At 41.7% G+C, this 25,456-nt stretch overlaps 9 non-coding genes across 9 annotated transcripts; all 9 read left to right on the forward strand.

Moving 5' to 3' along the window:
* The first annotated feature begins 887 nt into the window (after nt 1-887).
* trnap-ugg (transfer RNA proline (anticodon UGG)) lies at nt 888-959 on the forward strand. Its single transcript has one exon. It is a non-coding gene; the product is annotated as a tRNA-Pro (tRNA).
* A 1,267-nt stretch (nt 960-2,226) lies between these two features.
* Nucleotides 2,227-2,298, forward strand: trnap-ugg (transfer RNA proline (anticodon UGG)). The gene has a single exon. It is a non-coding gene; the product is annotated as a tRNA-Pro (tRNA).
* Nucleotides 2,299-7,579: 5,281 nt separating this feature from the next.
* trnap-ugg (transfer RNA proline (anticodon UGG)) lies at nt 7,580-7,651 on the forward strand. The gene has a single exon. It is a non-coding gene; the product is annotated as a tRNA-Pro (tRNA).
* Nucleotides 7,652-11,591: 3,940 nt separating this feature from the next.
* On the forward strand, nt 11,592-11,663 carry trnap-ugg (transfer RNA proline (anticodon UGG)). The gene has a single exon. It is a non-coding gene; the product is annotated as a tRNA-Pro (tRNA).
* Nucleotides 11,664-12,930: 1,267 nt separating this feature from the next.
* Nucleotides 12,931-13,002, forward strand: trnap-ugg (transfer RNA proline (anticodon UGG)). The gene has a single exon. It is a non-coding gene; the product is annotated as a tRNA-Pro (tRNA).
* Nucleotides 13,003-16,280: 3,278 nt separating this feature from the next.
* trnap-ugg (transfer RNA proline (anticodon UGG)) lies at nt 16,281-16,352 on the forward strand. Its single transcript has one exon. It is a non-coding gene; the product is annotated as a tRNA-Pro (tRNA).
* A 1,267-nt stretch (nt 16,353-17,619) lies between these two features.
* trnap-ugg (transfer RNA proline (anticodon UGG)) lies at nt 17,620-17,691 on the forward strand. The gene has a single exon. It is a non-coding gene; the product is annotated as a tRNA-Pro (tRNA).
* Nucleotides 17,692-22,972: 5,281 nt separating this feature from the next.
* trnap-ugg (transfer RNA proline (anticodon UGG)) lies at nt 22,973-23,044 on the forward strand. The gene has a single exon. It is a non-coding gene; the product is annotated as a tRNA-Pro (tRNA).
* Nucleotides 23,045-24,311: 1,267 nt separating this feature from the next.
* Nucleotides 24,312-24,383, forward strand: trnap-ugg (transfer RNA proline (anticodon UGG)). The gene has a single exon. It is a non-coding gene; the product is annotated as a tRNA-Pro (tRNA).
* The last annotated feature ends 1,073 nt before the right edge of the window (nt 24,384-25,456 follow it).

Below are 25,456 nucleotides of genomic sequence, written 5' to 3' on the forward strand. Positions count from 1 at the left end.
GTGTGGTACATTACGTTTTCAAGTACAGTCTTCAGGAGTTGAATTGTGTTACTGTCTTTTCAGCCCAAATGACAACTGATTTGTGCATAAAAGCGTGATACATAGATGTGTGTAGTCAAGACTGAGAATGTGCACTAGGCAAAAGAGCCAAAAAAGCCTAAATAAACGCCTCAAAAGGCCAAAATAAGAAATCAAATCTTGAACTAGTAGGCTCGTTGGTCTAGTCGTATGATTCTCGCTTCGGGTGTGAGAGGTCCTGGGTTCAAATCCCGGACAAGCCCTTTATATGTTATTTGACTAAAATTATGTACAGTGCTCTTCTTTACTGCATTGTTGTGACATCTGCTTCTAAGACATGTCAACGTTTAAACAGACCGTTTCTGAATGGCAAAGCAGCTTGTTGGACTACATCTTCAGTTATTCTGTTATTGTTTAGAAGCGAGAGATCCCTGGCCCTTTTTTGGGTTAAATTGCCAGCCAAGCCTACATTGACAACAAAAATGTGGATGCTCTGGTAGCTATTACAATAGCGATACCTGTCACGAAGTGAATCGCAACTGCAGACGAGTGAGGGTGAATAAATAATTTGCTGTTAAGCCAGTGTCCACAGAGCATAGATCTAGCACATCTGGCTCTTACATTAGCATGACAAGACGGGACTGTATTTTCCCTAGCACGTGTGGTATATTACGTTTTCAAGTACAGTCTCCAGGAGTTGAATTGTGTTACTGTCTTTTCAGCCCAAATGCCAACTGATTTGTGCATAAGGGCTTGATACATTCATGTGTGTAGTCAAGACTGAGACTGTGCACTAGGCAAAAGAGCCAAAAAAAGCCAAAATAAACGCCTCAAAAGGCCAAAATAAGAAAGCAAATACGGAACTATTAGGCTCGTTGGTCTAGGCGTATGATTCTCGCTTTGGGTGCGAGAGGTCCCGGGTTCAAATCCCGGACGAGCCCTTTATATGTTATTTGACTAAAACTATGTACAGTGCTCTACTTTACTGCATTGTTGTGACATCTGCATCTAAGACATGTCAACATTAAAATAGACCATTTCTGAATGGCAAAGCAACTTTTTGGACTACAGCTTCGGTTATTGTTTAGAAGCAAGAGATCCCTGGCCCTTTTTTGGGTTAAATTGCCAGCCAAGCCTACATTGACAACAAAAATGTGGATGCTCTGGTAGCTATTACACTAGCGATACCTTTCACTAAGTGAATCGCAACTGCAGACGAGTGAGGGTGAATAAATAATTTGCTGTTAAGCCAGTGTCCACAGAGCATAGATCTAGCACATCTGGCTCTTACATTAGCATGACAAGCCGGGACTGTATTTTCCCTAGCACGTGTGGTACATTACGCTTTCAAGTACAGTCTCCAGGAGTTGAATTGTGTTACTGTCTTTTTAGCCCAAATACCAACTGATTTGTGCATAAGGGCTTGATACATTCATGTGTGTAGTCAAGACTGAGACTGTGCACTAGGCAAAAGAGCCAAAAAAGCCAAAATAAACGCCTCAAAAGGACAAAAAAAGAAATCAAATGTTGAAATAGTAGGCTCGTTGGTCTAGTCGTATGATTCTCGCTTCGGGTGTGAGAGGTCCCGGGTTCAAATCCCGGAAGAGCCCTTTATATGTTATTTGACTAAAACTATGTACAGTGCTCTACTTTACTGCATTGTTGTGACATCTGCATCTAAGACATGTCAACATTAAAATAGACCATTTCTGAATGGCAAAGCAACTTTTTGGACTACAGCTTCGGTTATTGTTTAGAAGCAAGAGATCCCTGGCCCTTTTTTGGGTTAAATTGCCAGCCAAGCCTACATTGACAACAAAAATGTGGATGCTCTGGTAGCTATTACAATAGCGATACCTGTCACGAAGTGAATCGCAACTGCAGACGAGTGAGGGTGAATAAATAATTTGCTGTTAAGCCAGTGTCCACAGAGCATAGATCTAGCACATCTGGCTCTTACATTAGCATGACAAGACGGGACTGTATTTTCCCTAGCACGTGTGGTATATTACGTTTTCAAGTACAGTCTCCAGGAGTTGAATTGTGTTACTGTCTTTTCAGCCCAAATGCCAACTGATTTGTGCATAAGGGCTTGATACATTCATGTGTGTAGTCAAGACTGAGACTGTGCACTAGGCAAAAGAGCCAAAAAAAGCCAAAATAAACGCCTCAAAAGGCCAAAATAAGAAAGCAAATGTTGAACTAGTAGGCTCGTTGGTCTAGGCGTATGATTCTCGCTTTGGGTGCGAGAGGTCCCGGGTTCAAATCCCGGACGAGCCCTTTATATGTTATTTGACTAAAACTATGTACAGTGCTCTACTTTACTGCATTGTTGTGACATCTGCATCTAAGACATGTCAACATTAAAATAGACCATTTCTGAATGGCAAAGCAACTTTTTGGACTACAGCTTCGGTTATTGTTTAGAAGCAAGAGATCCCTGGCCCTTTTTTGGGTTAAATTGCCAGCCAAGCCTACATTGACAACAAAAATGTGGATGCTCTGGTAGCTATTACACTAGCGATACCTTTCACTAAGTGAATCGCAACTGCAGACGAGTGAGGGTGAATAAATAATTTGCTGTTAAGCCAGTGTCCACAGAGCATAGATCTAGCACATCTGGCTCTTACATTAGCATGACAAGCCGCGACTGTATTTTCCCTAGCACGTGTGGTACATTACGTTTTCAAGTACAGTCTTCAGGAGTTGAATTGTGTTACTGTCTTTTCAGCCCAAATGCCAACTGATTTGTGCATAAAAGCGTGATACATAGATGTGTGTAGTCAAGACTGAGAATGTGCACTAGGCAAAAGAGCCAAAAAAGCCTAAACAAACGCCTCAAAAGGCCAAAATAAGAAATCAAATGTTGAACTAGTAGGCTCGTTGGTCTAGTTGTATGATTCTCGCTTCGGGTGTGAGAGGTCCTGGGTTCAAATCCCGGACAAGCCCTTTATATGTTATTTGACTAAAATTATGTACAGTGCTCTTCTTTACTGCATTGTTGTGACATCTGCTTCTAAGACATGTCAACGTTTAAACAGACCGTTTCTGAATGGCAAAGCAGCTTGTTGGACTACATCTTCAGTTATTCTGTTATTGTTTAGAAGCGAGAGATCCCTGGCCCTTTTTTGGGTTAAATTGCCAGCCAAGCCTACATTGACAACAAAAATGTGGATGCTCTGGTAGCTATTACAATAGCGATACCTGTCACGAAGTGAATCGCAACTGCAGACGAGTGAGGGTGAATAAATAATTTGCTGTTAAGCCAGTGTCCACAGAGCATAGATCTAGCACATCTGGCTCTTACATTAGCATGACAAGACGGGACTGTATTTTCCCTAGCACGTGTGGTATATTACGTTTTCAAGTACAGTCTCCAGGAGTTGAATTGTGTTACTGTCTTTTCAGCCCAAATGCCAACTGATTTGTGCATAAGGGCTTGATACATTCATGTGTGTAGTCAAGACTGAGACTGTGCACTAGGCAAAAGAGCCAAAAAAAGCCAAAATAAACGCCTCAAAAGGCCAAAATAAGAAAGCAAATACGGAACTAGTAGGCTCGTTGGTCTAGGCGTATGATTCTCGCTTTGGGTGCGAGAGGTCCCGTGTTCAAATCCCGGACGAGCCCTTTATATGTTATTTGACTAAAACTATGTACAGTGCTCTACTTTACTGCATTGTTGTGACATCTGCATCTAAGACATGTCAACAATAAAATAGACCATTTCTGAATGGCAAAGCAACTTTTTGGACTACAGCTTCGGTTATTGTTTAGAAGCAAGAGATCCCTGGCCCTTTTTTGGGTTAAATTGCCAGCCAAGCCTACATTGACAACAAAAATGTGGATGCTCTGGTAGCTATTACACTAGCGATACCTTTCACTAAGTGAATCGCAACTGCAGACGAGTGAGGGTGAATAAATAATTTGCTGTTAAGCCAGTGTCCACAGAGCATAGATCTAGCACATCTGGCTCTTACATTAGCATGACAAGCCGGGACTGTATTTTCCCTAGCACGTGTGGTACATTACGCTTTCAAGTACAGTCTCCAGGAGTTGAATTGTGTTACTGTCTTTTTAGCCCAAATACCAACTGATTTGTGCATAAGGGCTTGATACATTCATGTGTGTAGTCAAGACTGAGACTGTGCACTAGGCAAAAGAGCCAAAAAAGCCAAAATAAACGCCTCAAAAGGCCAAAATAAGAAAGCAAATCTCGAACTAGTAGGCTTTTTGGTCTAGGCGTATGATTCTCGCTTTGGGTGCGAGAGATCCCGGAAGAGCCCTTTATATGTTATTTGACTAAAACTATGTACAGTGCTCTACTTTACTGCATTGTTGTGACATCTGCATCTAAGATATGTCAACATTAAAATAGACCATTTCTGAATGGCAAAGCAACTTTTTGGACTACAGCTTCGGTTATTGTTTAGAAGCAAGAGATCCCTGGCCCTTTTTTGGGTTAAATTGCCAGCCAAGCCTACAAGCCTACATTGACAACAAAAATGTGGATGCTCTGGTAGCTATTACACTAGCGATACCTTTCACTAAGTGAATCGCAACTGCAGACGAGTGAGGGTGAATAAATAATTTGCTGTTAAGCCAGTGTCCACAGAGCATAGATCTAGCACATCTGGCTCTTACATTAGCATGACAAGCCGGGACTGTATTTTCCCTAGCACGTGTGGTACATTACGCTTTCAAGTACAGTCTCCAGGAGTTGAATTGTGTTACTGTCTTTTTAGCCCAAATACCAACTGATTTGTGCATAAGGGCTTGATACATTCATGTGTGTAGTCAAGACTGAGACTGTGCACTAGGCAAAAGAGCCAAAAAAGCCAAAATAAACGCCTCAAAAGGACAAAAAAAGAAATCAAATGTTGAAATAGTAGGCTCGTTGGTCTAGTCGTATGATTCTCGCTTCGGGTGTGAGAGGTCCCGGGTTCAAATCCCGGAAGAGCCCTTTATATGTTATTTGACTAAAACTATGTACAGTGCTCTACTTTACTGCATTGTTGTGACATCTGCATCTAAGACATGTCAACATTAAAATAGACCATTTCTGAATGGCAAAGCAACTTTTTGGACTACAGCTTCGGTTATTGTTTAGAAGCAAGAGATCCCTGGCCCTTTTTTGGGTTAAATTGCCAGCCAAGCCTACATTGACAACAAAAATGTGGATGCTCTGGTAGCTATTACAATAGCGATACCTGTCACGAAGTGAATCGCAACTGCAGACGAGTGAGGGTGAATAAATAATTTGCTGTTAAGCCAGTGTCCACAGAGCATAGATCTAGCACATCTGGCTCTTACATTAGCATGACAAGACGGGACTGTATTTTCCCTAGCACGTGTGGTATATTACGTTTTCAAGTACAGTCTCCAGGAGTTGAATTGTGTTACTGTCTTTTCAGCCCAAATGCCAACTGATTTGTGCATAAGGGCTTGATACATTCATGTGTGTAGTCAAGACTGAGACTGTGCACTAGGCAAAAGAGCCAAAAAAAGCCAAAATAAACGCCTCAAAAGGCCAAAATAAGAAAGCAAATACGGAACTAGTAGGCTCGTTGGTCTAGGCGTATGATTCTCGCTTTGGGTGCGAGAGGTCCCGTGTTCAAATCCCGGACGAGCCCTTTATATGTTATTTGACTAAAACTATGTACAGTGCTCTACTTTACTGCATTGTTGTGACATCTGCATCTAAGACATGTCAACAATAAAATAGACCATTTCTGAATGGCAAAGCAACTTTTTGGACTACAGCTTCGGTTATTGTTTAGAAGCAAGAGATCCCTGGCCCTTTTTTGGGTTAAATTGCCAGCCAAGCCTACATTGACAACAAAAATGTGGATGCTCTGGTAGCTATTACACTAGCGATACCTTTCACTAAGTGAATCGCAACTGCAGACGAGTGAGGGTGAATAAATAATTTGCTGTTAAGCCAGTGTCCACAGAGCATAGATCTAGCACATCTGGCTCTTACATTAGCATGACAAGCCGGGACTGTATTTTCCCTAGCACGTGTGGTACATTACGCTTTCAAGTACAGTCTCCAGGAGTTGAATTGTGTTACTGTCTTTTTAGCCCAAATACCAACTGATTTGTGCATAAGGGCTTGATACATTCATGTGTGTAGTCAAGACTGAGACTGTGCACTAGGCAAAAGAGCCAAAAAAGCCAAAATAAACGCCTCAAAAGGCCAAAATAAGAAAGCAAATCTCGAACTAGTAGGCTTTTTGGTCTAGGCGTATGATTCTCGCTTTGGGTGCGAGAGATCCCGGAAGAGCCCTTTATATGTTATTTGACTAAAACTATGTACAGTGCTCTACTTTACTGCATTGTTGTGACATCTGCATCTAAGATATGTCAACATTAAAATAGACCATTTCTGAATGGCAAAGCAACTTTTTGGACTACAGCTTCGGTTATTGTTTAGAAGCAAGAGATCCCTGGCCCTTTTTTGGGTTAAATTGCCAGCCAAGCCTACATTGACAACAAAAATGTGGATGCTCTGGTAGCTATTACACTAGCGATACCTTTCACTAAGTGAATCGCAACTGCAGACGAGTGAGGGTGAATAAATAATTTGCTGTTAAGCCAGTGTCCACAGAGCATAGATCTAGCACATCTGGCTCTTACGTTAGCATGACAAGCCGGGACTGTATTTTCCCTAGCACGTGTGGTACATTACGTTTTCAAGTACAGTCTTCAGGAGTTGAATTGTGTTACTGTCTTTTCAGCCCAAATGACAACTGATTTGTGCATAAAAGCGTGATACATAGATGTGTGTAGTCAAGACTGAGAATGTGCACTAGGCAAAAGAGCCAAAAAAGCCTAAATAAACGCCTCAAAAGGCCAAAATAAGAAATCAAATCTTGAACTAGTAGGCTCGTTGGTCTAGTCGTATGATTCTCGCTTCGGGTGTGAGAGGTCCTGGGTTCAAATCCCGGACAAGCCCTTTATATGTTATTTGACTAAAATTATGTACAGTGCTCTTCTTTACTGCATTGTTGTGACATCTGCTTCTAAGACATGTCAACGTTTAAACAGACCGTTTCTGAATGGCAAAGCAGCTTGTTGGACTACATCTTCAGTTATTCTGTTATTGTTTAGAAGCGAGAGATCCCTGGCCCTTTTTTGGGTTAAATTGCCAGCCAAGCCTACATTGACAACAAAAATGTGGATGCTCTGGTAGCTATTACAATAGCGATACCTGTCACGAAGTGAATCGCAACTGCAGACGAGTGAGGGTGAATAAATAATTTGCTGTTAAGCCAGTGTCCACAGAGCATAGATCTAGCACATCTGGCTCTTACATTAGCATGACAAGACGGGACTGTATTTTCCCTAGCACGTGTGGTATATTACGTTTTCAAGTACAGTCTCCAGGAGTTGAATTGTGTTACTGTCTTTTCAGCCCAAATGCCAACTGATTTGTGCATAAGGGCTTGATACATTCATGTGTGTAGTCAAGACTGAGACTGTGCACTAGGCAAAAGAGCCAAAAAAAGCCAAAATAAACGCCTCAAAAGGCCAAAATAAGAAAGCAAATGTTGAACTATTAGGCTCGTTGGTCTAGGTATATGATTCTCGCTTTGGGTGCGAGAGGTCCCGGGTTCAAATCCCGGACGAGCCCTTTATATGTTATTTGACTAAAACTATGTACAGTGCTCTACTTTACTGCATTGTTGTGACATCTGCATCTAAGACATGTCAACATTAAAATAGACCATTTCTGAATGGCAAAGCAACTTTTTGGACTACAGCTTCGGTTATTGTTTAGAAGCAAGAGATCCCTGGCCCTTTTTTGGGTTAAATTGCCAGCCAAGCCTACATTGACAACAAAAATGTGGATGCTCTGGTAGCTATTACACTAGCGATACCTTTCACTAAGTGAATCGCAACTGCAGACGAGTGAGGGTGAATAAATAATTTGCTGTTAAGCCAGTGTCCACAGAGCATAGATCTAGCACATCTGGCTCTTACATTAGCATGACAAGCCGGGACTGTATTTTCCCTAGCACGTGTGGTACATTACGCTTTCAAGTACAGTCTCCAGGAGTTGAATTGTGTTACTGTCTTTTTAGCCCAAATACCAACTGATTTGTGCATAAGGGCTTGATACATTCATGTGTGTAGTCAAGACTGAGACTGTGCACTAGGCAAAAGAGCCAAAAAAGCCAAAATAAACGCCTCAAAAGGACAAAAAAAGAAATCAAATGTTGAAATAGTAGGCTCGTTGGTCTAGTCGTATGATTCTCGCTTCGGGTGTGAGAGGTCCCGGGTTCAAATCCCGGAAGAGCCCTTTATATGTTATTTGACTAAAACTATGTACAGTGCTCTACTTTACTGCATTGTTGTGACATCTGCATCTAAGACATGTCAACATTAAAATAGACCATTTCTGAATGGCAAAGCAACTTTTTGGACTACAGCTTCGGTTATTGTTTAGAAGCAAGAGATCCCTGGCCCTTTTTTGGGTTAAATTGCCAGCCAAGCCTACATTGACAACAAAAATGTGGATGCTCTGGTAGCTATTACAATAGCGATACCTGTCACGAAGTGAATCGCAACTGCAGACGAGTGAGGGTGAATAAATAATTTGCTGTTAAGCCAGTGTCCACAGAGCATAGATCTAGCACATCTGGCTCTTACATTAGCATGACAAGACGGGACTGTATTTTCCCTAGCACGTGTGGTATATTACGTTTTCAAGTACAGTCTCCAGGAGTTGAATTGTGTTACTGTCTTTTCAGCCCAAATGCCAACTGATTTGTGCATAAGGGCTTGATACATTCATGTGTGTAGTCAAGACTGAGACTGTGCACTAGGCAAAAGAGCCAAAAAAAGCCAAAATAAACGCCTCAAAAGGCCAAAATAAGAAAGCAAATGTTGAACTAGTAGGCTCGTTGGTCTAGGCGTATGATTCTCGCTTCGGGTGTGAGAGGTCCCGGGTTCAAATCCCGGAAGAGCCCTTTATATGTTATTTGACTAAAACTATGTACAGTGCTCTACTTTACTGCATTGTTGTGACATCTGCATCTAAGACATGTCAACATTAAAATAGACCATTTCTGAATGGCAAAGCAACTTTTTGGACTACAGCTTCGGTTATTGTTTAGAAGCAAGAGATCCCTGGCCCTTTTTTGGGTTAAATTGCCAGCCAAGCCTACATTGACAACAAAAATGTGGATGCTCTGGTAGCTATTACAATAGCGATACCTGTCACGAAGTGAATCGCAACTGCAGACGAGTGAGGGTGAATAAATAATTTGCTGTTAAGCCAGTGTCCACAGAGCATAGATCTAGCACATCTGGCTCTTACATTAGCATGACAAGACGGGACTGTATTTTCCCTAGCACGTGTGGTATATTACGTTTTCAAGTACAGTCTCCAGGAGTTGAATTGTGTTACTGTCTTTTCAGCCCAAATGCCAACTGATTTGTGCATAAGGGCTTGATACATTCATGTGTGTAGTCAAGACTGAGACTGTGCACTAGGCAAAAGAGCCAAAAAAAGCCAAAATAAACGCCTCAAAAGGCCAAAATAAGAAAGCAAATACGGAACTAGTAGGCTCGTTGGTCTAGGCGTATGATTCTCGCTTTGGGTGCGAGAGGTCCCGTGTTCAAATCCCGGACGAGCCCTTTATATGTTATTTGACTAAAACTATGTACAGTGCTCTACTTTACTGCATTGTTGTGACATCTGCATCTAAGACATGTCAACAATAAAATAGACCATTTCTGAATGGCAAAGCAACTTTTTGGACTACAGCTTCGGTTATTGTTTAGAAGCAAGAGATCCCTGGCCCTTTTTTGGGTTAAATTGCCAGCCAAGCCTACATTGACAACAAAAATGTGGATGCTCTGGTAGCTATTACACTAGCGATACCTTTCACTAAGTGAATCGCAACTGCAGACGAGTGAGGGTGAATAAATAATTTGCTGTTAAGCCAGTGTCCACAGAGCATAGATCTAGCACATCTGGCTCTTACATTAGCATGACAAGCCGGGACTGTATTTTCCCTAGCACGTGTGGTACATTACGCTTTCAAGTACAGTCTCCAGGAGTTGAATTGTGTTACTGTCTTTTTAGCCCAAATACCAACTGATTTGTGCATAAGGGCTTGATACATTCATGTGTGTAGTCAAGACTGAGACTGTGCACTAGGCAAAAGAGCCAAAAAAGCCAAAATAAACGCCTCAAAAGGCCAAAATAAGAAAGCAAATCTCGAACTAGTAGGCTTTTTGGTCTAGGCGTATGATTCTCGCTTTGGGTGCGAGAGATCCCGGAAGAGCCTTTTATATGTTATTTGACTAAAACTATGTACAGTGCTCTACTTTACTGCATTGTTGTGACATCTGCATCTAAGATATGTCAACATTAAAATAGACCATTTCTGAATGGCAAAGCAACTTTTTGGACTACAGCTTCGGTTATTGTTTAGAAGCAAGAGATCCCTGGCCCTTTTTTGGGTTAAATTGCCAGCCAAGCCTACATTGACAACAAAAATGTGGATGCTCTGGTAGCTATTACACTAGCGATACCTTTCACTAAGTGAATCGCAACTGCAGACGAGTGAGGGTGAATAAATAATTTGCTGTTAAGCCAGTGTCCACAGAGCATAGATCTAGCACATCTGGCTCTTACGTTAGCATGACAAGCCGGGACTGTATTTTCCCTAGCACGTGTGGTACATTACGTTTTCAAGTACAGTCTTCAGGAGTTGAATTGTGTTACTGTCTTTTCAGCCCAAATGACAACTGATTTGTGCATAAAAGCGTGATACATAGATGTGTGTAGTCAAGACTGAGAATGTGCACTAGGCAAAAGAGCCAAAAAAGCCTAAATAAACGCCTCAAAAGGCCAAAATAAGAAATCAAATCTTGAACTAGTAGGCTCGTTGGTCTAGTCGTATGATTCTCGCTTCGGGTGTGAGAGGTCCTGGGTTCAAATCCCGGACAAGCCCTTTATATGTTATTTGACTAAAATTATGTACAGTGCTCTTCTTTACTGCATTGTTGTGACATCTGCTTCTAAGACATGTCAACGTTTAAACAGACCGTTTCTGAATGGCAAAGCAGCTTGTTGGACTACATCTTCAGTTATTCTGTTATTGTTTAGAAGCGAGAGATCCCTGGCCCTTTTTTGGGTTAAATTGCCAGCCAAGCCTACATTGACAACAAAAATGTGGATGCTCTGGTAGCTATTACAATAGCGATACCTGTCACGAAGTGAATCGCAACTGCAGACGAGTGAGGGTGAATAAATAATTTGCTGTTAAGCCAGTGTCCACAGAGCATAGATCTAGCACATCTGGCTCTTACATTAGCATGACAAGACGGGACTGTATTTTCCCTAGCACGTGTGGTATATTACGTTTTCAAGTACAGTCTCCAGGAGTTGAATTGTGTTACTGTCTTTTCAGCCCAAATGCCAACTGATTTGTGCATAAGGGCTTGATACATTCATGTGTGTAGTCAAGACTGAGACTGTGCACTAGGCAAAAGAGCCAAAAAAAGCCAAAATAAACGCCTCAAAAGGCCAAAATAAGAAAGCAAATGTTGAACTATTAGGCTCGTTGGTCTAGGTATATGATTCTCGCTTTGGGTGCGAGAGGTCCCGGGTTCAAATCCCGGACGAGCCCTTTATATGTTATTTGACTAAAACTATGTACAGTGCTCTACTTTACTGCATTGTTGTGACATCTGCATCTAAGACATGTCAACATTAAAATAGACCATTTCTGAATGGCAAAGCAACTTTTTGGACTACAGCTTCGGTTATTGTTTAGAAGCAAGAGATCCCTGGCCCTTTTTTGGGTTAAATTGCCAGCCAAGCCTACATTGACAACAAAAATGTGGATGCTCTGGTAGCTATTACACTAGCGATACCTTTCACTAAGTGAATCGCAACTGCAGACGAGTGAGGGTGAATAAATAATTTGCTGTTAAGCCAGTGTCCACAGAGCATAGATCTAGCACATCTGGCTCTTACATTAGCATGACAAGCCGGGACTGTATTTTCCCTAGCACGTGTGGTACATTACGCTTTCAAGTACAGTCTCCAGGAGTTGAATTGTGTTACTGTCTTTTTAGCCCAAATACCAACTGATTTGTGCATAAGGGCTTGATACATTCATGTGTGTAGTCAAGACTGAGACTGTGCACTAGGCAAAAGAGCCAAAAAAGCCAAAATAAACGCCTCAAAAGGACAAAAAAAGAAATCAAATGTTGAAATAGTAGGCTCGTTGGTCTAGTCGTATGATTCTCGCTTCGGGTGTGAGAGGTCCCGGGTTCAAATCCCGGAAGAGCCCTTTATATGTTATTTGACTAAAACTATGTACAGTGCTCTACTTTACTGCATTGTTGTGACATCTGCATCTAAGACATGTCAACATTAAAATAGACCATTTCTGAATGGCAAAGCAACTTTTTGGACTACAGCTTCGGTTATTGTTTAGAAGCAAGAGATCCCTGGCCCTTTTTTGGGTTAAATTGCCAGCCAAGCCTACATTGACAACAAAAATGTGGATGCTCTGGTAGCTATTACAATAGCGATACCTGTCACGAAGTGAATCGCAACTGCAGACGAGTGAGGGTGAATAAATAATTTGCTGTTAAGCCAGTGTCCACAGAGCATAGATCTAGCACATCTGGCTCTTACATTAGCATGACAAGACGGGACTGTATTTTCCCTAGCACGTGTGGTATATTACGTTTTCAAGTACAGTCTCCAGGAGTTGAATTGTGTTACTGTCTTTTCAGCCCAAATGCCAACTGATTTGTGCATAAGGGCTTGATACATTCATGTGTGTAGTCAAGACTGAGACTGTGCACTAGGCAAAAGAGCCAAAAAAAGCCAAAATAAACGCCTCAAAAGGCCAAAATAAGAAAGCAAATGTTGAACTAGTAGGCTCGTTGGTCTAGGCGTATGATTCTCGCTTTGGGTGCGAGAGGTCCCGGGTTCAAATCCCGGACGAGCCCTTTATATGTTATTTGACTAAAACTATGTACAGTGCTCTACTTTACTGCATTGTTGTGACATCTGCATCTAAGACATGTCAACATTAAAATAGACCATTTCTGAATGGCAAAGCAACTTTTTGGACTACAGCTTCGGTTATTGTTTAGAAGCAAGAGATCCCTGGCCCTTTTTTGGGTTAAATTGCCAGCCAAGCCTACATTGACAACAAAAATGTGGATGCTCTGGTAGCTATTACACTAGCGATACCTTTCACTAAGTGAATCGCAACTGCAGACGAGTGAGGGTGAATAAATAATTTGCTGTTAAGCCAGTGTCCACAGAGCATAGATCTAGCACATCTGGCTCTTACATTAGCATGACAAGCCGCGACTGTATTTTCCCTAGCACGTGTGGTACATTACGTTTTCAAGTACAGTCTTCAGGAGTTGAATTGTGTTACTGTCTTTTCAGCCCAAATGCCAACTGATTTGTGCATAAAAGCGTGATACATAGATGTGTGTAGTCAAGACTGAGAATGTGCACTAGGCAAAAGAGCCAAAAAAGCCTAAACAAACGCCTCAAAAGGCCAAAATAAGAAATCAAATGTTGAACTAGTAGGCTCGTTGGTCTAGTTGTATGATTCTCGCTTCGGGTGTGAGAGGTCCTGGGTTCAAATCCCGGACAAGCCCTTTATATGTTATTTGACTAAAATTATGTACAGTGCTCTTCTTTACTGCATTGTTGTGACATCTGCTTCTAAGACATGTCAACGTTTAAACAGACCGTTTCTGAATGGCAAAGCAGCTTGTTGGACTACATCTTCAGTTATTCTGTTATTGTTTAGAAGCGAGAGATCCCTGGCCCTTTTTTGGGTTAAATTGCCAGCCAAGCCTACATTGACAACAAAAATGTGGATGCTCTGGTAGCTATTACAATAGCGATACCTGTCACGAAGTGAATCGCAACTGCAGACGAGTGAGGGTGAATAAATAATTTGCTGTTAAGCCAGTGTCCACAGAGCATAGATCTAGCACATCTGGCTCTTACATTAGCATGACAAGACGGGACTGTATTTTCCCTAGCACGTGTGGTATATTACGTTTTCAAGTACAGTCTCCAGGAGTTGAATTGTGTTACTGTCTTTTCAGCCCAAATGCCAACTGATTTGTGCATAAGGGCTTGATACATTCATGTGTGTAGTCAAGACTGAGACTGTGCACTAGGCAAAAGAGCCAAAAAAAGCCAAAATAAACGCCTCAAAAGGCCAAAATAAGAAAGCAAATACGGAACTAGTAGGCTCGTTGGTCTAGGCGTATGATTCTCGCTTTGGGTGCGAGAGGTCCCGTGTTCAAATCCCGGACGAGCCCTTTATATGTTATTTGACTAAAACTATGTACAGTGCTCTACTTTACTGCATTGTTGTGACATCTGCATCTAAGACATGTCAACAATAAAATAGACCATTTCTGAATGGCAAAGCAACTTTTTGGACTACAGCTTCGGTTATTGTTTAGAAGCAAGAGATCCCTGGCCCTTTTTTGGGTTAAATTGCCAGCCAAGCCTACATTGACAACAAAAATGTGGATGCTCTGGTAGCTATTACACTAGCGATACCTTTCACTAAGTGAATCGCAACTGCAGACGAGTGAGGGTGAATAAATAATTTGCTGTTAAGCCAGTGTCCACAGAGCATAGATCTAGCACATCTGGCTCTTACATTAGCATGACAAGCCGGGACTGTATTTTCCCTAGCACGTGTGGTACATTACGCTTTCAAGTACAGTCTCCAGGAGTTGAATTGTGTTACTGTCTTTTTAGCCCAAATACCAACTGATTTGTGCATAAGGGCTTGATACATTCATGTGTGTAGTCAAGACTGAGACTGTGCACTAGGCAAAAGAGCCAAAAAAGCCAAAATAAACGCCTCAAAAGGCCAAAATAAGAAAGCAAATCTCGAACTAGTAGGCTTTTTGGTCTAGGCGTATGATTCTCGCTTTGGGTGCGAGAGATCCCGGAAGAGCCCTTTATATGTTATTTGACTAAAACTATGTACAGTGCTCTACTTTACTGCATTGTTGTGACATCTGCATCTAAGATATGTCAACATTAAAATAGACCATTTCTGAATGGCAAAGCAACTTTTTGGACTACAGCTTCGGTTATTGTTTAGAAGCAAGAGATCCCTGGCCCTTTTTTGGGTTAAATTGCCAGCCAAGCCTACATTGACAACAAAAATGTGGATGCTCTGGTAGCTATTACACTAGCGATACCTTTCACTAAGTGAATCGCAACTGCAGACGAGTGAGGGTGAATAAATAATTTGCTGTTAAGCCAGTGTCCACAGAGCATAGATCTAGCACATCTGGCTCTTACATTAGCATGACAAGCCGCGACTGTATTTTCCCTAGCACGTGTGGTACATTACGTTTTCAAGTACAGTCTTCAGGAGTTGAATTGTGTTACTGTCTTTTCAGCCCAAATGCCAACTGATTTGTGCATAAAAGCGTGATACATAGATGTGTGTAGTCAAGACTGAGAATGTGCACTAGGCAAAAGAGCCAAAAAAGCCTAAACAAACGCCTCAAAAGGCCAAAATAAGAAATCAAATGTTGAACTAGTAGGCTCGTTGGTCTAGTTGTATGATTCTCGCTTCGGGTGTGAGAGGTCCTGGGTTCAAATCCCGGACAAGCCCTTTATATGTTATTTGACTAAAATTATGTACAGTGCTCTTCTTTACTGCATTGTTGTGACATCTGCTTCTAAGACATGTCAACGTTTAAACAGACCGTTTCTGAATGGCAAAGCAGCTTGTTGGACTACATCTTCAGTTATTCTGTTATTGTTTAGAAGCGAGAGATCCCTGGCCCTTTTTTGGGTTAAATTGCCAGCCAAGCCTACATTGACAACAAAAATGTGGATGCTCTGGTAGCTATTACAATAGCGATACCTGTCACGAAGTGAATCGCAACTGCAGACGAGTGAGGGTGAATAAATAATTTGCTGTTAAGCCAGTGTCCACAGAGCATAGATCTAGCACATCTGGCTCTTACATTAGCATGACAAGACGGGACTGTATTTTCCCTAGCACGTGTGGTATATTACGTTTTCAAGTACAGTCTCCAGGAGTTGAATTGTGTTACTGTCTTTTCAGCCCAAATGCCAACTGATTTGTGCATAAGGGCTTGATACATTCATGTGTGTAGTCAAGACTGAGACTGTGCACTAGGCAAAAGAGCCAAAAAAAGCCAAAATAAACGCCTCAAAAGGCCAAAATAAGAAAGCAAATACGGAACTATTAGGCTCGTTGGTCTAGGCGTATGATTCTCGCTTTGGGTGCGAGAGGTCCCGGGTTCAAATCCCGGACGAGCCCTTTATATGTTATTTGACTAAAACTATGTACAGTGCTCTACTTTACTGCATTGTTGTGACATCTGCATCTAAGACATGTCAACATTAAAATAGACCATTTCTGAATGGCAAAGCAACTTTTTGGACTACAGCTTCGGTTATTGTTTAGAAGCAAGAGATCCCTGGCCCTTTTTTGGGTTAAATTGCCAGCCAAGCCTACATTGACAACAAAAATGTGGATGCTCTGGTAGCTATTACACTAGCGATACCTTTCACTAAGTGAATCGCAACTGCAGACGAGTGAGGGTGAATAAATAATTTGCTGTTAAGCCAGTGTCCACAGAGCATAGATCTAGCACATCTGGCTCTTACATTAGCATGACAAGCCGGGACTGTATTTTCCCTAGCACGTGTGGTACATTACGCTTTCAAGTACAGTCTCCAGGAGTTGAATTGTGTTACTGTCTTTTTAGCCCAAATACCAACTGATTTGTGCATAAGGGCTTGATACATTCATGTGTGTAGTCAAGACTGAGACTGTGCACTAGGCAAAAGAGCCAAAAAAGCCAAAATAAACGCCTCAAAAGGACAAAAAAAGAAATCAAATGTTGAAATAGTAGGCTCGTTGGTCTAGTCGTATGATTCTCGCTTCGGGTGTGAGAGGTCCCGGGTTCAAATCCCGGAAGAGCCCTTTATATGTTATTTGACTAAAACTATGTACAGTGCTCTACTTTACTGCATTGTTGTGACATCTGCATCTAAGACATGTCAACATTAAAATAGACCATTTCTGAATGGCAAAGCAACTTTTTGGACTACAGCTTCGGTTATTGTTTAGAAGCAAGAGATCCCTGGCCCTTTTTTGGGTTAAATTGCCAGCCAAGCCTACATTGACAACAAAAATGTGGATGCTCTGGTAGCTATTACAATAGCGATACCTGTCACGAAGTGAATCGCAACTGCAGACGAGTGAGGGTGAATAAATAATTTGCTGTTAAGCCAGTGTCCACAGAGCATAGATCTAGCACATCTGGCTCTTACATTAGCATGACAAGACGGGACTGTATTTTCCCTAGCACGTGTGGTATATTACGTTTTCAAGTACAGTCTCCAGGAGTTGAATTGTGTTACTGTCTTTTCAGCCCAAATGCCAACTGATTTGTGCATAAGGGCTTGATACATTCATGTGTGTAGTCAAGACTGAGACTGTGCACTAGGCAAAAGAGCCAAAAAAAGCCAAAATAAACGCCTCAAAAGGCCAAAATAAGAAAGCAAATGTTGAACTAGTAGGCTCGTTGGTCTAGGCGTATGATTCTCGCTTTGGGTGCGAGAGGTCCCGGGTTCAAATCCCGGACGAGCCCTTTATATGTTATTTGACTAAAACTATGTACAGTGCTCTACTTTACTGCATTGTTGTGACATCTGCATCTAAGACATGTCAACATTAAAATAGACCATTTCTGAATGGCAAAGCAACTTTTTGGACTACAGCTTCGGTTATTGTTTAGAAGCAAGAGATCCCTGGCCCTTTTTTGGGTTAAATTGCCAGCCAAGCCTACATTGACAACAAAAATGTGGATGCTCTGGTAGCTATTACACTAGCGATACCTTTCACTAAGTGAATCGCAACTGCAGACGAGTGAGGGTGAATAAATAATTTGCTGTTAAGCCAGTGTCCACAGAGCATAGATCTAGCACATCTGGCTCTTACATTAGCATGACAAGCCGCGACTGTATTTTCCCTAGCACGTGTGGTACATTACGTTTTCAAGTACAGTCTTCAGGAGTTGAATTGTGTTACTGTCTTTTCAGCCCAAATGCCAACTGATTTGTGCATAAAAGCGTGATACATAGATGTGTGTAGTCAAGACTGAGAATGTGCACTAGGCAAAAGAGCCAAAAAAGCCTAAACAAACGCCTCAAAAGGCCAAAATAAGAAATCAAATGTTGAACTAGTAGGCTCGTTGGTCTAGTTGTATGATTCTCGCTTCGGGTGTGAGAGGTCCTGGGTTCAAATCCCGGACAAGCCCTTTATATGTTATTTGACTAAAATTATGTACAGTGCTCTTCTTTACTGCATTGTTGTGACATCTGCTTCTAAGACATGTCAACGTTTAAACAGACCGTTTCTGAATGGCAAAGCAGCTTGTTGGACTACATCTTCAGTTATTCTGTTATTGTTTAGAAGCGAGAGATCCCTGGCCCTTTTTTGGGTTAAATTGCCAGCCAAGCCTACATTGACAACAAAAATGTGGATGCTCTGGTAGCTATTACAATAGCGATACCTGTCACGAAGTGAATCGCAACTGCAGACGAGTGAGGGTGAATAAATAATTTGCTGTTAAGCCAGTGTCCACAGAGCATAGATCTAGCACATCTGGCTCTTACATTAGCATGACAAGACGGGACTGTATTTTCCCTAGCACGTGTGGTATATTACGTTTTCAAGTACAGTCTCCAGGAGTTGAATTGTGTTACTGTCTTTTCAGCCCAAATGCCAACTGATTTGTGCATAAGGGCTTGATACATTCATGTGTGTAGTCAAGACTGAGACTGTGCACTAGGCAAAAGAGCCAAAAAAAGCCAAAATAAACGCCTCAAAAGGCCAAAATAAGAAAGCAAATACGGAACTAGTAGGCTCGTTGGTCTAGGCGTATGATTCTCGCTTTGGGTGCGAGAGGTCCCGTGTTCAAATCCCGGACGAGCCCTTTATATGTTATTTGACTAAAACTATGTACAGTGCTCTACTTTACTGCATTGTTGTGACATCTGCATCTAAGACATGTCAACAATAAAATAGACCATTTCTGAATGGCAAAGCAACTTTTTGGACTACAGCTTCGGTTATTGTTTAGAAGCAAGAGATCCCTGGCCCTTTTTTGGGTTAAATTGCCAGCCAAGCCTACATTGACAACAAAAATGTGGATGCTCTGGTAGCTATTACACTAGCGATACCTTTCACTAAGTGAATCGCAACTGCAGACGAGTGAGGGTGAATAAATAATTTGCTGTTAAGCCAGTGTCCACAGAGCATAGATCTAGCACATCTGGCTCTTACATTAGCATGACAAGCCGGGACTGTATTTTCCCTAGCACGTGTGGTACATTACGCTTTCAAGTACAGTCTCCAGGAGTTGAATTGTGTTACTGTCTTTTTAGCCCAAATACCAACTGATTTGTGCATAAGGGCTTGATACATTCATGTGTGTAGTCAAGACTGAGACTGTGCACTAGGCAAAAGAGCCAAAAAAGCCAAAATAAACGCCTCAAAAGGCCAAAATAAGAAAGCAAATCTCGAACTAGTAGGCTTTTTGGTCTAGGCGTATGATTCTCGCTTTGGGTGCGAGAGATCCCGGAAGAGCCCTTTATATGTTATTTGACTAAAACTATGTACAGTGCTCTACTTTACTGCATTGTTGTGACATCTGCATCTAAGATATGTCAACATTAAAATAGACCATTTCTGAATGGCAAAGCAACTTTTTGGACTACAGCTTCGGTTATTGTTTAGAAGCAAGAGATCCCTGGCCCTTTTTTGGGTTAAATTGCCAGCCAAGCCTACATTGACAACAAAAATGTGGATGCTCTGGTAGCTATTACACTAGCGATACCTTTCACTAAGTGAATCGCAACTGCAGACGAGTGAGGGTGAATAAATAATTTGCTGTTAAGCCAGTGTCCACAGAGCATAGATCTAGCACATCTGGCTCTTACATTAGCATGACAAGCCGCGACTGTATTTTCCCTAGCACGTGTGGTACATTACGTTTTCAAGTACAGTCTTCAGGAGTTGAATTGTGTTACTGTCTTTTCAGCCCAAATGCCAACTGATTTGTGCATAAAAGCGTGATACATAGATGTGTGTAGTCAAGACTGAGAATGTGCACTAGGCAAAAGAGCCAAAAAAGCCTAAACAAACGCCTCAAAAGGCCAAAATAAGAAATCAAATGTTGAACTAGTAGGCTCGTTGGTCTAGTTGTATGATTCTCGCTTCGGGTGTGAGAGGTCCTGGGTTCAAATCCCGGACAAGCCCTTTATATGTTATTTGACTAAAATTATGTACAGTGCTCTTCTTTACTGCATTGTTGTGACATCTGCTTCTAAGACATGTCAACGTTTAAACAGACCGTTTCTGAATGGCAAAGCAGCTTGTTGGACTACATCTTCAGTTATTCTGTTATTGTTTAGAAGCGAGAGATCCCTGGCCCTTTTTTGGGTTAAATTGCCAGCCAAGCCTACATTGACAACAAAAATGTGGATGCTCTGGTAGCTATTACAATAGCGATACCTGTCACGAAGTGAATCGCAACTGCAGACGAGTGAGGGTGAATAAATAATTTGCTGTTAAGCCAGTGTCCACAGAGCATAGATCTAGCACATCTGGCTCTTACATTAGCATGACAAGACGGGACTGTATTTTCCCTAGCACGTGTGGTATATTACGTTTTCAAGTACAGTCTCCAGGAGTTGAATTGTGTTACTGTCTTTTCAGCCCAAATGCCAACTGATTTGTGCATAAGGGCTTGATACATTCATGTGTGTAGTCAAGACTGAGACTGTGCACTAGGCAAAAGAGCCAAAAAAAGCCAAAATAAACGCCTCAAAAGGCCAAAATAAGAAAGCAAATACGGAACTAGTAGGCTCGTTGGTCTAGGCGTATGATTCTCGCTTTGGGTGCGAGAGGTCCCGTGTTCAAATCCCGGACGAGCCCTTTATATGTTATTTGACTAAAACTATGTACAGTGCTCTACTTTACTGCATTGTTGTGACATCTGCATCTAAGACATGTCAACAATAAAATAGACCATTTCTGAATGGCAAAGCAACTTTTTGGACTACAGCTTCGGTTATTGTTTAGAAGCAAGAGATCCCTGGCCCTTTTTTGGGTTAAATTGCCAGCCAAGCCTACATTGACAACAAAAATGTGGATGCTCTGGTAGCTATTACACTAGCGATACCTTTCACTAAGTGAATCGCAACTGCAGACGAGTGAGGGTGAATAAATAATTTGCTGTTAAGCCAGTGTCCACAGAGCATAGATCTAGCACATCTGGCTCTTACATTAGCATGACAAGCCGGGACTGTATTTTCCCTAGCACGTGTGGTACATTACGCTTTCAAGTACAGTCTCCAGGAGTTGAATTGTGTTACTGTCTTTTTAGCCCAAATACCAACTGATTTGTGCATAAGGGCTTGATACATTCATGTGTGTAGTCAAGACTGAGACTGTGCACTAGGCAAAAGAGCCAAAAAAGCCAAAATAAACGCCTCAAAAGGCCAAAATAAGAAAGCAAATCTCGAACTAGTAGGCTTTTTGGTCTAGGCGTATGATTCTCGCTTTGGGTGCGAGAGATCCCGGAAGAGCCCTTTATATGTTATTTGACTAAAACTATGTACAGTGCTCTACTTTACTGCATTGTTGTGACATCTGCATCTAAGATATGTCAACATTAAAATAGACCATTTCTGAATGGCAAAGCAACTTTTTGGACTACAGCTTCGGTTATTGTTTAGAAGCAAGAGATCCCTGGCCCTTTTTTGGGTTAAATTGCCAGCCAAGCCTACATTGACAACAAAAATGTGGATGCTCTGGTAGCTATTACACTAGCGATACCTTTCACTAAGTGAATCGCAACTGCAGACGAGTGAGGGTGAATAAATAATTTGCTGTTAAGCCAGTGTCCACAGAGCATAGATCTAGCACATCTGGCTCTTACGTTAGCATGACAAGCCGGGACTGTATTTTCCCTAGCACGTGTGGTACATTACGTTTTCAAGTACAGTCTTCAGGAGTTGAATTGTGTTACTGTCTTTTCAGCCCAAATGACAACTGATTTGTGCATAAAAGCGTGATACATAGATGTGTGTAGTCAAGACTGAGAATGTGCACTAGGCAAAAGAGCCAAAAAAGCCTAAATAAACGCCTCAAAAGGCCAAAATAAGAAATCAAATCTTGAACTAGTAGGCTCGTTGGTCTAGTCGTATGATTCTCGCTTCGGGTGTGAGAGGTCCTGGGTTCAAATCCCGGACAAGCCCTTTATATGTTATTTGACTAAAATTATGTACAGTGCTCTTCTTTACTGCATTGTTGTGACATCTGCTTCTAAGACATGTCAACGTTTAAACAGACCGTTTCTGAATGGCAAAGCAGCTTGTTGGACTACATCTTCAGTTATTCTGTTATTGTTTAGAAGCGAGAGATCCCTGGCCCTTTTTTGGGTTAAATTGCCAGCCAAGCCTACATTGACAACAAAAATGTGGATGCTCTGGTAGCTATTACAATAGCGATACCTGTCACGAAGTGAATCGCAACTGCAGACGAGTGAGGGTGAATAAATAATTTGCTGTTAAGCCAGTGTCCACAGAGCATAGATCTAGCACATCTGGCTCTTACATTAGCATGACAAGACGGGACTGTATTTTCCCTAGCACGTGTGGTATATTACGTTTTCAAGTACAGTCTCCAGGAGTTGAATTGTGTTACTGTCTTTTCAGCCCAAATGCCAACTGATTTGTGCATAAGGGCTTGATACATTCATGTGTGTAGTCAAGACTGAGACTGTGCACTAGGCAAAAGAGCCAAAAAAAGCCAAAATAAACGCCTCAAAAGGCCAAAATAAGAAAGCAAATACGGAACTATTAGGCTCGTTGGTCTAGGCGTATGATTCTCGCTTTGGGTGCGAGAGGTCCCGGGTTCAAATCCCGGACGAGCCCTTTATATGTTATTTGACTAAAACTATGTACAGTGCTCTACTTTACTGCATTGTTGTGACATCTGCATCTAAGACATGTCAACATTAAAATAGACCATTTCTGAATGGCAAAGCAACTTTTTGGACTACAGCTTCGGTTATTGTTTAGAAGCAAGAGATCCCTGGCCCTTTTTTGGGTTAAATTGCCAGCCAAGCCTACATTGACAACAAAAATGTGGATGCTCTGGTAGCTATTACACTAGCGATACCTTTCACTAAGTGAATCGCAACTGCAGACGAGTGAGGGTGAATAAATAATTTGCTGTTAAGCCAGTGTCCACAGAGCATAGATCTAGCACATCTGGCTCTTACATTAGCATGACAAGCCGGGACTGTATTTTCCCTAGCACGTGTGGTACATTACGCTTTCAAGTACAGTCTCCAGGAGTTGAATTGTGTTACTGTCTTTTTAGCCCAAATACCAACTGATTTGTGCATAAGGGCTTGATACATTCATGTGTGTAGTCAAGACTGAGACTGTGCACTAGGCAAAAGAGCCAAAAAAGCCAAAATAAACGCCTCAAAAGGACAAAAAAAGAAATCAAATGTTGAAATAGTAGGCTCGTTGGTCTAGTCGTATGATTCTCGCTTCGGGTGTGAGAGGTCCCGGGTTCAAATCCCGGAAGAGCCCTTTATATGTTATTTGACTAAAACTATGTACAGTGCTCTACTTTACTGCATTGTTGTGACATCTGCATCTAAGACATGTCAACATTAAAATTGACCATTTCTGAATGGCAAAGCAACTTTTTGGACTACAGCTTCGGTTATTGTTTAGAAGCAAGAGATCCCTGGCCCTTTTTTGGGTTAAATTGCCAGCCAAGCCTACATTGACAACAAAAATGTGGATGCTCTGGTAGCTATTACAATAGCGATACCTGTCACGAAGTGAATCGCAACTGCAGACGAGTGAGGGTGAATAAATAATTTGCTGTTAAGCCAGTGTCCACAGAGCATAGATCTAGCACATCTGGCTCTTACATTAGCATGACAAGACGGGACTGTATTTTCCCTAGCACGTGTGGTATATTACGTTTTCAAGTACAGTCTCCAGGAGTTGAATTGTGTTACTGTCTTTTCAGCCCAAATGCCAACTGATTTGTGCATAAGGGCTTGATACATTCATGTGTGTAGTCAAGACTGAGACTGTGCACTAGGCAAAAGAGCCAAAAAAAGCCAAAATAAACGCCTCAAAAGGCCAAAATAAGAAAGCAAATGTTGAACTAGTAGGCTCGTTGGTCTAGGCGTATGATTCTCGCTTTGGGTGCGAGAGGTCCCGGGTTCAAATCCCGGACGAGCCCTTTATATGTTATTTGACTAAAACTATGTACAGTGCTCTACTTTACTGCATTGTTGTGACATCTGCATCTAAGACATGTCAACATTAAAATAGACCATTTCTGAATGGCAAAGCAACTTTTTGGACTACAGCTTCGGTTATTGTTTAGAAGCAAGAGATCCCTGGCCCTTTTTTGGGTTAAATTGCCAGCCAAGCCTACATTGACAACAAAAATGTGGATGCTCTGGTAGCTATTACACTAGCGATACCTTTCACTAAGTGAATCGCAACTGCAGACGAGTGAGGGTGAATAAATAATTTGCTGTTAAGCCAGTGTCCACAGAGCATAGATCTAGCACATCTGGCTCTTACATTAGCATGACAAGCCGCGACTGTATTTTCCCTAGCACGTGTGGTACATTACGTTTTCAAGTACAGTCTTCAGGAGTTGAATTGTGTTACTGTCTTTTCAGCCCAAATGCCAACTGATTTGTGCATAAAAGCGTGATACATAGATGTGTGTAGTCAAGACTGAGAATGTGCACTAGGCAAAAGAGCCAAAAAAGCCTAAACAAACGCCTCAAAAGGCCAAAATAAGAAATCAAATGTTGAACTAGTAGGCTCGTTGGTCTAGTTGTATGATTCTCGCTTCGGGTGTGAGAGGTCCTGGGTTCAAATCCCGGACAAGCCCTTTATATGTTATTTGACTAAAATTATGTACAGTGCTCTTCTTTACTGCATTGTTGTGACATCTGCTTCTAAGACATGTCAACGTTTAAACAGACCGTTTCTGAATGGCAAAGCAGCTTGTTGGACTACATCTTCAGTTATTCTGTTATTGTTTAGAAGCGAGAGATCCCTGGCCCTTTTTTGGGTTAAATTGCCAGCCAAGCCTACATTGACAACAAAAATGTGGATGCTCTGGTAGCTATTACAATAGCGATACCTGTCACGAAGTGAATCGCAACTGCAGACGAGTGAGGGTGAATAAATAATTTGCTGTTAAGCCAGTGTCCACAGAGCATAGATCTAGCACATCTGGCTCTTACATTAGCATGACAAGACGGGACTGTATTTTCCCTAGCACGTGTGGTA

The sequence above is a fragment of the Brachyhypopomus gauderio genome, chromosome 8, assembly GCF_052324685.1.
Source record: "Brachyhypopomus gauderio isolate BG-103 chromosome 8, BGAUD_0.2, whole genome shotgun sequence".
NCBI classification, from domain to species: domain Eukaryota; kingdom Metazoa; phylum Chordata; class Actinopteri; order Gymnotiformes; family Hypopomidae; genus Brachyhypopomus; species Brachyhypopomus gauderio.